General features: G+C 38.9%; 1 long non-coding RNA gene across 1 annotated transcript; it reads left to right on the top strand.

Annotated features, from left to right (window-relative positions):
* The first annotated feature begins 1,380 nt into the window (after positions 1 to 1,380).
* On the top strand, positions 1,381 to 2,921 carry LOC134299223 (uncharacterized). The gene is made up of 2 exons (XR_010006390.1): positions 1,381 to 2,329; positions 2,413 to 2,921. It is a non-coding gene; the product is annotated as an uncharacterized LOC134299223 (long non-coding RNA).
* Positions 2,922 to 14,646: the final 11,725 nt, after the last annotated feature.

The raw sequence follows: 14,646 nt of genomic DNA, 5'->3' as shown, positions 1-14,646 counted from the left end.
TTGTATGATGTTCTTCTTGTTGTTGTTGTTGTTGTTGTTGTTGTTGTTGTTCTTCTTCTTCTTCTTCTTCTTCTTCTTCTTCTTCCAATAGCATCTCACTTATCCAACATAAACAGGCTGGCAGAATGTTGGATAAGTGAATATGTTGGATAATAAGGAGAGATTAAGAAAAAGCCTATTAAACATCAAAATAGGTTATGATTTTACTAATTAAGCACCAAAACATCATGTTATACAACAAATTTGACAGAAAAAGTAGTTCATCACACATTAATGCTATGTAGTAATTACTGTATTTACGAATTCAGCACCAAAATATCATGATATATTGTAAACATTGACTACAAAAATGCGTTGGATAATCCAGAACGTTGGATAAGTGAGACTCTACTGTATTATTATGGAGAGGCTGGGTGGCCATCTGTTGGGCGTGCTTGGATTGTGTCCTCCATGGCAGAATTGGATTGGACTGGATTACCACTGTAATTATTTCATATTACAGTAGAATCTCACTTATCCAACATTTGCTTATCCAGTGTTCTGGATTATCCAACGCAGTCTGCCTTTTAGTAGTCAATGTTTTTGTAGTCAATGTTTTAAATTCATTGTGATATTTTGGTGCTAAATTAGTAAATACAGTAATTACAACATAGCATTACTGAGCATTGAACTACTTTTTATGTCAAATTTGTTGTATAACATGATGTTTGGTGCTTAATTTGTATAATCATTACCTAATTTGATGTTTAATCAGCTTTTCCTAAATCTCTTCTTATTATCCAACTTATCCAATGTTCTGCCGGCCTGTTTATGTTGGATAAGTGAGACTCTACTGTATATTTATAATCTTCTATTATCTGCTTAGAACTGGATTATATGAGGCCTCTTCTACATCTATATATATAAAAGAGTGATGGCATCACGGCGATTCACAAAACAACAAAAGTACAGGCCCCCCAACCTCAAAATTTGACAACACAACCCATCATCCACGCCTCAAGGTTGATACAACAAAAAGAAAAGAAAAATAAAGTCCTAATTAGAGGGAGAGCAATAATTTTTTTAATCCAATTGCTGCCAGTTTAGAGGGCTAATCTCTGCCCACTTGGTTGCCTAGCAACCAAGGGACAGCCAGGTTTCAGTTAGGGGACAGGCAGATTTAGGCCTCACTTAGACTTCTTCCACAGATTATCTAATTTGCACTGGATTATATGGCAGTGTAGACTCAAGGCCCTTCCACACAGCTATATAACCCATTTATAATCTTATATTATCTGCTTTGCACTGGATTATCTTGACTCCACACTGCCATATAATCCACTTCAGTGTGCATTTTATACAGCTGTGAAGAAGGAGCCTCATATAATCTAGTTCTGAGCAGATAATATAAGATTAGAAATATACAGTAGTCTCACTTATCCAACGTAAACAGGCCGGCAGGATAAGTGAATATGTTGGATAATAAGAAGGGATTCAGTAAAAGCCAATTAAACATCAAATTAGGTAATCGTTATACAAATTAAGCACCAAAACATCATATTATACAACAAATTTGACAGAAAAAGTAGTTCCATGCGCAGTAATGCTATGTAGTATTTACAGTAGTATCTCACTTATCCAACACTCACTTATCCAACGTTCTGGATTATCCAATGCATTTTTGTAGTCAATGCTTTCAATATATCGTGATATTTTGGTGCTAAATTCATAAATACAGTAATTACTATATAGCATTACTGTGTACTGAACTACTTTTTCTGACAAATTTGTTGTCTAACATGATGTTTTGGTTGTTACGGTTGAGCCTTATGGCTCTGATTCTGGGAGACGTGGTCGTAAGACTCCTCGGGAGTCAGACACTCTCGAGGAGCGAGAAAGGAAGCGGCTGCGGGACTTATTTGCAGAACCATCTGACGAGGACTCCTTTGAGGGTTTTACTGAGAGAATGGAGGAAGAGATGGTTAGCTCAGAGGAGGATGACATGGAATGGACTCGTGTGAGAGAGGATTTGGGTGCCACCGGCAATGATAGTATGGAAGGCGATTGGGGACCTTCAGGATTAGACCTGTGGACAAGCTGGAGGGATGGAACGGGATCCACAGCTGGGGATGCTGTGGGGCGTAGTCAAAGGTGTTTCAGCTCTGATGAGGAGGATGATGATGAGGCACCTGGAATTAGGGTAACAGCTGATAGCGATGAGGAGTTGTAAACTGGCATAAAATGGGGTTTAGAATCTAGGGCTAATTGCGTTGGGCAAGGTAATCTGGACGAACGCTTGGGCTCTTGCTGGGAATTTCCTGAAGACGGGTGTGTTTCGTTTGCTGAATACGTAAGTTACCAAGGACACTGGGCATAGGCGGCGGGAGGAACTGTGTGGGCTTTTGTTGTGCAACCTGTGTTTAATCTTAATAGCTTGGACCTCCGTCGTCTTCTTGACGGACGCCAATTGTTTACTCTGGACTGACTGACTGACTGACTGACTACGACCTCGGACTATCCTTCCTGTGGCTATCGTTGGAACTGGTGAACTACAAACATCTGTACTTGGCTGTCGACCTTCGGACCGGATTGGGACCTCGCTGACCGCTGCTGCCCCTGATTGATGTGTTTAAACCCGGAGATTGTTTGCTGCGTGGAGGAGTAACTTCTTAGTTACTCAATATCAGCTTTTGGTAGCAGAGAAGTATCTGCTGCCAGTTATTTGTGTTTCTTTGAACCTTTGTGCACCAGCTTTTGTTTGTTTAAAGTCCCAGGCTGAAGTAAGCATTTTTAGTTTAACCCGGATTAAACTCCAGTTTAATCCGGTTTATCTTTTGAACGTTTTCTAGTATCTTTTCACTTCAAAGGCCAATGTTTGCCTAGCCCTTGTCTTTTACGGGCGTTTTTGGTTCTGTAACTCCAATAAACTTTGTTGAATCTTATCTGGTGGCGTTCTGTCCTTGACATTGGTGCTTAATTTGTAAAATCATAACTTAATTTGATGTTTAATAGGGTTATCCTTAATTCCTCATTATCCAACATATTCGCTTATCCAACGTTCTGCCGGCCCGTTTATGTTGGATAAGTGAGACTCTACTGTACTGTATTTACAAATTTACCACTAAAATATCACAATGAATTTAAAACACTGACTACAAAAACATTGATTATGAAAAGGCAGACTGCGTTGGATAATCCAGAACATTGTATAAGTGAATGTTGGATAAGTGAGATTCTTCTTTAATATGAAATAATTACTGGGATAGAATAATGCAGAACAATATAATCTCTAAAACCAGGACAGTAAATAAACAGGGGAATTCCACACAGGAAACAATCAGGGCCAGCTAACACCTCCCAACAAAGTATTCCCATCATCAAAGTCTGGCAAATCCTGTTTTCTCAGGGCCACAGACAGTAGAAGCACATAAAATATCGCAAACAACACCACTCTGAAAACAAGGGAATTCCAGACAGGAAACAATCAGGGCCAGCTAACACCTCCCAACAAAAAATTCACTCAGGGAGGAAACAGCCAGGCTTTAAAGCTGCAAGGCCATTACATCCTAATCATTTTTCCTAATTGCAGCATTCATACTTGCCTCCAACAAACAAACAAAAAAACCAATCAGAAATATTGTGTATTCACAACCTTTAGGAAATAATATCCCCTGATGGCGCAGCGTGTTAAAGCGCTGAGCTGCTGAACTTCTGGACCGAAAGGCCACAGGTTTGAATTGGGGGAGCGGAGAGAGCCCCCACTGTTAGCCCCAGCTTCTGCCAACCCAGAAGTTCGAAAACATGAAAATGTGAGTGCATCAATAGGTACTGCTCCGGCGGGAAGGTTACGCCGTTCCATGTAGTCATCCCACATGACCTTGGAGGAGTCTACGGACAACGCCGGCTCTTCGGCTTAGAAATGGAGATGAGCACCAACCTCCAGAGTAAGACACGACTGGACTTAATGTCTGGGGAAAACCTTTACCCTTGACCTTAACTACCACCAATTCCTCAATACTTTATTTCCCATACCACCAGACTTCGCCACAGCAACGCGTGGCCGGGCACAGCTAGTAGCTGTATAAAATGCACACTGAAGTGAATTATCTGGCAGTGTGGACTCAAGATAATCCAGTTCAAAGCAGATAATATAAGATTATAAATGGGTAATATAGCTGTGTGGAAGGGCCTTGAGTCTACACTGCCATATAATCCAGTTAAAATCAGATAATCTGTATCTTATAGGCAGTATGGAAGAGGCCTGAGGCCTAACTGTGCCTGTCCCCTGGGCTGAGTAGGTTGCTAAGCGACCAAGTGGGCAGAGTTCTAACTGTCAGCAATTGGATAAAAAACAATTATTCCTCTCCCTCTAATTAGGACTTTATTTTTCTTTTCTTTTTGTTGTATGAACGTAGAGGCATGGATGAGGGGTTGTGTTGCCAAGTTTAGGGTTTCTGGGATGTGTAGTTTTGTTGTTTTGTCCTAGGCTGAATTTTTTTTATCCTTTTATATATATAGATAAGAAAGACAAAAGACTTAAGAACCAATGCAAGGAGAAAGGAAATGCCATGCCTCTGATAAAAGTCTCCATGCTTGGTGATCTCAATTGATCCATATTTCTATTCAGTGCAGCCCAATGCAGACTAGTAGTTGAGCTTTACAAAAAATCCCATTTTAAAGCAAGTTTTTCCTAATCCAGTTGGCCTGTTGCATCAGCAGATGGAGGAAATTACCCAGTGCTATAAAAATACATACAAGAGTCTTTAAAACAATTTAAGAACAAGAAGTTGCTTGTTACAAAACAGGTCAGCCTCAGCGATGAAACATCAAGGCAATGAGAGGTGGAACAGGCAAGCAAATGAAGCACCTGTGAGAATCTAGTAACAAGACAAGGATTTCTGTAGACACATTTCACTTTCAGAAGCAGGGCCACCAGAGTGAAAATCTTTAAGTCTTGTGTAGAAGAGGGAATTGGAGCAGGTGTGGTTTGTTATTGGTTGCATGAGAAGCAACACCTGCTAAATTTCCCTTTGTACCACTATTAAAACTACAGAAGCCCTGTTAGGTTTTCACTTGGCAACCCTAAATAAATGTGCTCCTCAGACCAACTGTAATGGAATGGCTGGCCCAAGATGCAAATCAGACAACACAGAAGAGGACCACAGATGGTGTTATGAAAGCAGCTGAGACACTCAAGAAAAGCAAAAGGGTCACATTCTGTCTGTTCATTTTTTTAGAAGGCATCCCATGGAGAAACCAGGGCAGCTCCTGTTCCAAAAGTAGCCCTGAAGCCTGACTGAAGTCGTTTATACCACTCAGGGAATATTTGAATAACAATATGGTAGGAGTATGAAATGGTGGTACTAGTGCCTCATATCCTGATGCAGTTAGGGAATGAGAGTTGTCTTGAAGATGATTAATGGCATATGGATTTTAAATCATCTTTCAGTGTTGCTTCACATAGACCTAAAACTCATTTTCCTTGGAAGAGAGAGACTGAGGCAGGTGTAATCATGTTGACTGGGGGCCTTTAAAAAAGAAGGTTCTGCTGAAGCTCATTAAACAGCGATGAGCAGGCAGACGACAGTGTTGTTGCCAAAGAAAAATGCTCTGCTTGTTAAAAGAACAAAAAAAATGACAGTTAATAAACCTACATTAAACAGCAGGTTCTGTTCCAACAGCTCTCGGCATTCAATCAGGTACATTTTAAAAAAATCAATTTCTGATCCCTATTGGAAAAAATGTACAAGTGCTACTTTGAAGTGAGGATTATACAACAAGATTCAACTTGTTTGTTAATTACTTTTTCCTAGGTAACTGCAGAAATTCATTAGTAGAGAACTATTAGTAAGTTATCACTACAGACTATTAAGAACAGATTAAATTTGAATTTTAAATCTTTCTAATTCCCTTCCCCATTTGTACTGAACTTGGTTGACTTACAAAAGCAATTTTTAAAATGCCTCATTTTCTTCCTCTAGTTAGAGTACAAGAATAGTATTTTCGGTTCTTCATTCTTTATGTCAAAATAATGAATAAAATGTTAAAGAATTATATGAAGCACAAATGAAAACGACATGAAGTGCAGTATTATTGCATCAACCCTCATCAATGACCCTGAACTGTATAAAACTGGCCCATGCCTGTTTTTTGAGCTATTTTTATTATGAGTTAATTAATAGGAGATTCCAAAGAAAATAAATCTCTGGACAACAATATGGTACCTCACTGAAATATTACGAGCAGTCTATTAACTGAAGATTAATATGATCTGGAAATAAAGGTCTAGCATTGATCTAAAATGAAGTGATTTTTCAACCCTAATGGTTCCATGTTCCTTCTATGTTTATGGACATAATATAGGCTTATCTGAAGTGGAGCAATACTATGGCTCTCAGTAAGGCAAGTATCTCTATGTGCAATATAAAACTGGGAACACCAGATTGAAAAGACTGAGTGTTTGGAGCCCCCAGTGGTGCAGCGTTTTAAAGCATTGAACTGCTGAACTTGTCGACCGAAAGGTCACAGGTTCGAATCCCAGGAATGGAGTGAACGCCCGCTGTTAGCCCCAGCTTCTGCCAACCTAGCAGTTCAAAAACATGCAAATGTGAGTAGATCAATGGGTACTGCTCTGGTGGGAAGGTAACTGCGCTCCATGCAGTCATGCCAGCCACATGACCTTGGAGGTGTTTATGGACAATGCCGGCTCTTTGGCTTAGAAATAGAGATGAGCACCAACCTCCCGAGTCAGGCATGGGTAGACTTAATGTCAGGGGAAAACCTCTAGCTTTACCTTTCTATTGAACTAAAATGAAATGATTTTTTTCAACCTCAATGGTTCCATGTTCCATCTATGTTTGTGGACATAATAATATAGGCTTATCTGAAGTGGAGCAATACTATGGCTCTCAGTAAGGCAAGTATCTCTATGTGAGCTATAAAACTGGGAACACCAGATTGAAAAGACTGAGTGTTGCTTCATACAAGACAAATTCAAGCTCATGGAAAACTAGCATGCCAGAGAAATGCCTAGGCTAGAACTCTTGTCCTTGAAGTTTTGTTTATTAAAGATTTTATATGGAAGAACATTATTTTCATGAACTCGATCAATCCCAGTTTGAGATGGCACACCTCAAATGCAGGCTTATCACTTTAGCAAGAACTAGGCTTATATTTCTTGCCATTTTGCAGCATAAAAATCAGAAACAATTAATAGGATTAGAACCTAAGATGTTCTGACCATCAGGATTAAATGATGAATGTTAGACATCATGTTCCCAGACTTCCTCATGTGGTGGAGAATCATCAGTCTGATTTAGATGTCTATAAACTTGCATTAGCACAGAAAAATAATAAATTTGCATGCAAACTTGCTCTTACCTATGTTATCATTCTTACTGTGTTCCTGATAAACATATGATTAGAGAGTGTTGTCTAAGTATGGAGTTTCTCTGAGAAATATAGAACCTGGAAAATCAAGAACTTGGAAAATCAGGAGCCTATAGTGCACAAAGGGACTTCATAGATGGAAGAGGCTCCCTATTTCTACCTTATGGTAGACGATAATGAGAAAGAAGTAGAATTCTTGTTCTTACTCACCTTCTTTGTGTGTTGCTTGAAATAAGTTTTAAATGCCCAGATAGAACTACAGTTCCTACTACTTCTGCTAGTATTTTCTTTCCTAGCAACCTTGTCACCCAATCCACAAGCTCTCTCTCTCTCTCCCCCCCCCCCCCCCCCCCCGAACTAATTCTAGCTTTTGTTGACAAACCTAAAGCTACCTTCTGTTCTGTTAAAAATCATATGTTCTGATCTGGTTTGTTAGTCTGGGGAACTCATAATCAGAATAAGCACTGCCTGCCATTAGTAACATAAATAAATAAATAAATAAAAGTATTGTAGTTTTATATACCAATTTACTTTTTTATTGGATAGCAAGGCTGTAACCAAATTATATATGTGGTTCGTGTCCATGTTATTTGAAGGACTGTGTTCTCCCTTACAAACCTACCCAAGTTTTGAGATTTGTTGGGAAGCCTCTTTTCTCTGTTCTACAGATATGTGCATCTGGTGGGAACATGGGAGAGGGCCTTCTCAGTGGCTGCCCCAGGCTCTCGAACTCTGAATCCAGAGAGATTAGAATGTCATTTTCTCTACTCTCTTTTATGTTTGCACTTTTAGGATCTTTTAGGACTGATTATTTATGCAGGTTCTTATACAACATTATGCATTTTCTATTTTTTCTGTTGTGCTATTGATTTTATGGTTTGTGTCTACAACTTATTTTAATTGTTTTGATAGTATGTTTACTTTTAACTGTTGTAATCTGTGAATTTTTAACTGTGGTTTTTTTTTAACATTACATGTAAGCCACTTTGAGTTCTGAACTGGAAAAAAGTGGAATAGAAATAATTCAAAATATGATGACGAAGAATAAGAATACATCAAGTAAGAATAATATTAACCTTTAAAGGTACTATCGATATTTTTACAAAAGAAACCTTCCAGTAATAAAACATGATAAAGATATATTTCTGGAATTTTTGAAAGTCCCCTAATTTTTCCCCATAGAAAAAGTGCAATATTAACACTCTTTTACAGGGTGTTCCCTTTCTCAGTATTTCCTCTTTTTTCTTACAGATCTATATATGTCCAGACATAGGCTGTAATTTTGGTGATATGCATGGCATTAATTAGAGTTATGTCCATGTGCCCCTTTTTGAATGAGGAGCAAGGAATTACCCATCACTTCCTTGTGTCCAAACAATGTAGATTTTAAATTCTGAGAGCACAACCATGTCCACTGTTGGGTCTGGGGACACACCGCGAATGGTAAGGCAATCAGGAAGCACCCATACTAGCAATCCTAGAAGAAGAGAGCTGAAGTCACTTTCCACAAGCTGCAGCAATTTGGTTTTCATAACTCCTTGGACTAAAAAGTCCCAGAAAATTCCAGCTATCTTTTTTTGCCAACACAATAAATACAGGGCAGAGCTGGGCAACCTCCCTTCCACATGGGAGTTACGTTGGATCCTATGCCAACTCTCACTCTTCTGGTTAGTGGGTGAAACCCTTGTGCCGGCAGGGCTGCTGACTTGAAGGTTGGGTTGCTGATCTGAAGGTTGCTGATTCGAATCTGTGGAGAGCGCGGATGAGCTCCCTCTGTCAGCTCCAACTCCCCATGCGGGGACATGAGAGACGCTTTCCATGAGGATGGCAAAACATCAAACATCCGGGGGGTTTCCTGGGTAACGTCCTTGTAGATGGCCAATTCTTTCATACCAGAAGAGACTTGCAATTTCTCAAGTTGCTCCTGACATGAAAAGAAAACAGATGCAGTGCTCTGTAATGCAGCAGACTGCAAAGAGTAGCCTATCTGATTACAGAGCTCTGTGAGATGGAAGGGGAGAGCACCCTAGATGGTACTGTTGAGTTTTTAAGGGCATGTTTTAGAAGTTGTGCAACTCCTTGGTCTGGCTGTGATTTTGGTAGCAGCCAAGATGAATAAATGGATAATTTGACCATATCATGTGAAGAGGTGACTCACTAGAACCCACCTCCCCAATAAAGCTTGGTTAAGTGGAGAATAGTAGGAAAAGAGAAAGACCACATTTCAGAAGGATACGCTCAGTCAGAGATGAAATAGCCCTAAATATGCAATATCTGTGCAGGGTTCTGTGGATAGGATGGCTTTGAGATCTTTCATACAAGTTGGTTTGAAAGAACAGGTCAAATTTGGGGTGGCAACCAATTTAGTAGAAAAGGTATCTGTAGTAAAGGTTTAATGGAACTTGTGGATCAAAAATTGAATGTTGCACAGGCCAGGAATATAGGTAAAATAGAAAAAAAATGTAGACTCTTCAAAACTTTGAAAGCAACAGAACACGAATTCCTGCAACTATTATGCTCTAATGGGCAAATAGTGCAATGTCTATTTGTGCATAAGTCTTATTGAATTCGATGGGCCTTGCTCTCAGATAAATGGCTACAGAATTGCAGCTAATATTAATTGGATTAATAGTAGGGTTTTGTTTTGCAATTTATACAGATTAATCACATCTAGGAAGGAAAGATCCTTAAGGACTATTCTAGAGATTTTCCTAATTAGTATTTCCTGATTTTTCCATATGCCTTTTTGATAGACCTAGCCTTTGTAGAGAGAGAAAACACTTCACCTCTAATAAACGAATGCAGACATTTCATTTTTGTCAAATTCTCTTGGTAACAGTTGAAGAGTATGTATTTATATGTAAAACATTCAGGAAAAAAGGGAAAGGTTGATATTCAGGGCAAACGTCTCCCTTTTAAGCAAATATGTAATTAATTAAAACACTTGAGACTCAGCCAAAGGGATCTTAGTTTCTGTGATTTTGAAGGCAATGATGATGAAGTTTTATTCTGATTCTCCACGGCAAGAAATTAATTATAACTGTCCTTTCCTCATCGTAATGGTAATTTCACTGTATACTTCTAGTCTTGGTTACTGGTATCAGGTTACTAGAGGTTTCAAATAGGTATGAAATTAATCTTGTTCATAAAGGGTTCAGAAGATAATCATTTCACCACAAATTCTGCATCTTTTTGCACATTTTATTCTACAGCTGCAATAATGTTCAGTTAGGCACCCCACAAGCATGCAAATAAAATGTGAAGGGAGGAAGTGAGATTGCATCCACAGCCTGTCTTCTTGATGCCAACATGCTTGTTTACCATGCCATTTGATCACTACATATTTGCTCACAGTGTGAAACGGATATTTCCGTTTTGCGTACATACATATACAGTTACTGGTCCACATTTAGGGATTTAACTTTCATGGATTTGATTATTTCTAGGTTTCATTGATACACTTTTTCTAAGAAGTCCCTTATGACTCTACAGTCAGTCCACGAGTTGCAAATCTCCAACTTACACATGATTCATAGTTATAGCAGGGGGTGAGACAACAGGAAATGAGAGAAGTCTGTTGGGGTTTGTAAAGGACACAATGATGTAATGTGTTAACTGGAAGAATATGTGTCAGCAGCTGATTGGCTGAGCCTGTGAAGAGCTAGCAATCTGATTGGCTATTTTCTTTACCATTCTGCTGAGGGAACCGGTTTGAGCAGGTTTTACTTCAATGAGTGAAAGAGAGTGCTGACTGGAAACGGCCAGGAGAGAAGATAGCTGCCGATTCTCTAAAACCTTGTTGTTTCTAAGGCACTGAGACATATTTAAGGACTAAAGGACTGTTTATTCCCTCTGTTCTCTGTAAGCAATCAGAGAGACTATAGTGTATATTAGGGGTCCCCAAACTAAGGCCCGGGGGCCGGATGTGGCCCTCCAAGGTCATTTACCTGGCCACCGCCCTCAGTTTTATAATAAAATATTTTTATATCATTTTAAATAATATAATATATTGTATATACATATAATGTTGATAATAATATTATAATGTTATACAATATAATACTAATAATAATACCATATAATAATTATATGTTATATATTACATATAATATTACAGTATAGTGGTATAATTCAATATAGTAATATATAATGCTAATATTGTGCTATGCTAATAATATATTGTATGTACATACAGCTGCTCTGAGTCCCCTTTGGGGTGAGAAGGGTGGGATATAAATGTTGTAAAAAATGTAGTAAATGAATAAATAATTTTAGACTTAGGCTCGCCCAAAGTCTGAAATGACTTGAAGGCACACAACAACAACAACAATCCTAATTAACTTGACTATCTCATTGGCCAGAAGCAGGCCCACACTTCCCATTGAAATCCTGATAGGTTTATGTTGGTTACAATTGTTTTCATTTTTAAATATTGTATTGTTCTTTCATTGTTGCTGTTTTGCACTACAAATAAGACATGTGCAGTGTGCATAGGAATTTGTTCGTTTTTTCCCCTCAAATGATAATTCGGCCCCTCCACAGTCTGAAGGGTTGTGGACCGGCCCTCTTCTTTAAAAGTTTGAGGACCCCTGGTGTATATTATTGCTCTGTTATATACACACGCATTTAAGGTGGAAAGTCAGAGTAAGAAATAGTCCTTAATATATAGTCAATTGCAGTTCAGAAAGAGTTCAGCAAAGTCTAAATTGTAATCCACAAGTGAAAACTTGATAGCTTCCTCCAAGAAATCAAAGTTTGTCCATGAAACATTAGCAGGAACACAGCACTGCAAATCTGCAAACTTTAAATCCACTCGAATAGTCTCATAGCAGGAGCAAGAAAGCAAGGTAAACAAGGCAGAGTCACTCTCGATTCAGGAACAAGGAAACTTGGTGCAAAGGCGAGGTCTACTTGAGAGTCGCGGCACGGCGCGGCTCGCCTGGAACTGGGAACTTGGCACAGAGTCAGGAGACAAGGCAAGGAGTAGAAAACTGGAACCTCTTCCGAGGAAAGGCAAAGTTGAAACCGCAACTAGAATACAGTGAGGGGCACTTTTAAGGAACCCCAAGTCTGTAAAATTAAGGAGTACAGGACCCACAAAAACTTCCCATGGGAAAGTTAACCATCCGACGTGAGAACTAATCTTCAGCTCCGTCTCACTCCCTCTTTCCTGCTTCTATCTTTTGTAATTAATTCCTTCTGATTAAAAGTCTCATCTTCACCCAGGTCATCACCATCTGGTGTGGGTAACGATGAGGAGACTTTGGAATGTTTGCCAATTAGAGGTTCTTCTGAAACAACCATATCAGGCAGCTGCAAGGCCATGGGGCCTCGGTCCGGGGCAGAAAGGTCTGCAAAATTCGCAGCATCATCTGTTTCCAACTCCATCTCTTGATGAAATACAGGCCATGATGGCTGATCTACAACACTGAGTGGCACATTATTACACTGCAGTGTGACTTTAGGTTTAGAAGCAGTGGTAAAACTTCCATTTAATATCATCTACAATACACAACAAAGTCTACCCCTTGGAAGGGAAATCCACCCTTGAAAGAGTTATCATGGAGAAAAGATATCTGCACTGAATAATAACAATAACAACAACAACAACAACAACAACAATTTTATTTCTTACCTGCCTCTCCTCATGGCTCCTTACTTGCGAACATCAACAGTACTCACCAAATGAAGCTGATCCAATGTAATCCCACTCACAGTGTTGCTGGACACCTCGCTGTTGTTTTCAGTGCCAGTGACAGCATCTAAGTCAGCTCATATGTGAGATATTTTATCTGTGAAAGTTCTAGCAATGGGTTCGGAGGGGAGGACAATTGAGTTAAGCCTCTCACCACTCTGAACAGCTCAACTACATGTGAGTCTGCAGACACAGTGCGTGCAGAGAAGAAAGTTTTATTCTCTGCATGCAGTGCCATCTTATAGGAGCAAAGGTGCCTTTGATACTGTGTCTTGTCACATAAATCGAATTTTCCACCATCTGCGCTCTAATTGTCATCCTTCCCATTGCACTGAAGGTTTCTCACCAATCCTTCTTTCCACAACAAGTCAAATTTTTCAAAATCCAATTATTACATGGACAGAAAGTGAGGTGAACTCTGTCTCTCTCTCACACACACATGGCTGGAGTTACACTTAAAAATGTACCTTCTCCGGCTTGCACACAAATTCAGCTTAAGATTGTCCTTGCCATAATGGTAATTTCACTGTGTGCTTCAAGCCTTGGTTACTGGTATCAGGTTACTGGAAAATGTTTCAAACAGGTATGGAATTAATCTTGTTCATAAAGGGTTCACCAGAGACCTATAAAGATAATCATTTCACCACCAATTCTACAATTTTTCCTATAGAACCTTTCTTGTTCATAACTTGGGGACTGCCTCTACATTGAAACATTATGGTCAATGAAGAAAATGCTGTTTATGTACTAAAAAAACCCATATGAGAACTTTGTGCAGAATAAATATTGATTTATCAATAGCTTTTGTAAACTTCAAAATGAGAGGAGAAACTGGGAAATTTTTAATAGCAGTTGAAAAATGGGAGGACTGAGGATTAACTGTCCCTGCAAAACTGGGGTAACTGGAGATTATGCCGCATAAAATATCAAATATTTTATTGAGCTTCTTAATTTTTACAAGTTATCTGGAAGCAAGAAATTGTGTTATTTCCTAATTTGAGCTAACCTAAGAATATTAGAAAGCTAGACTAACAGAAGCCTTGAAGAAATGAAATAAGAATAAAAATAATAGCAATACATGTATCTTTAACACAGTCAATTACTTTTTTGCAAATTGCCAAACAGGCAATTATGTTCAAGCTATGACTCAAATCCCCAAATACTAATAGTTGTTCATGCACATCAAAGAAAACATATAACCTAGGAATCTATTGACCTTCTAAACATTTTATGTAATTTCAGACACAAATATAACCTTTTTAGTGTGACTGAATACATTCTTCATAATGAGAAAAGTCAATTACTATTTCATATTTTCCTCCTGCAAAAAATGGCCACAGCTACAAATAGGAAATCAGACAGGGTGCAACAGTTATTCCACATCCTGGAACCTCCTGGCAGCATGCACATTTCTCGACATGGGGCCTCCTACATTGCAAAGGAATGAGTCATCATCATTCCAAGTCCCCTTTTCAAAAGAGACACAATGTTACCCCGCTAAGAACTGTTCCCAATGTATTGGTATCACTCCAAGATATTGGTGCAGATCATTTGTGGCCTACATAGCATTTTCCTACAAGATG

The sequence above is a fragment of the Anolis carolinensis genome, chromosome 1 (genome assembly GCF_035594765.1).
Source record: "Anolis carolinensis isolate JA03-04 chromosome 1, rAnoCar3.1.pri, whole genome shotgun sequence".
Lineage (NCBI taxonomy): Eukaryota > Metazoa > Chordata > Lepidosauria > Squamata > Dactyloidae > Anolis > Anolis carolinensis.
The sequence above is the reverse complement of the archived record's forward strand: the minus strand, read 5'-3'. Positions and strand labels throughout refer to the sequence as shown.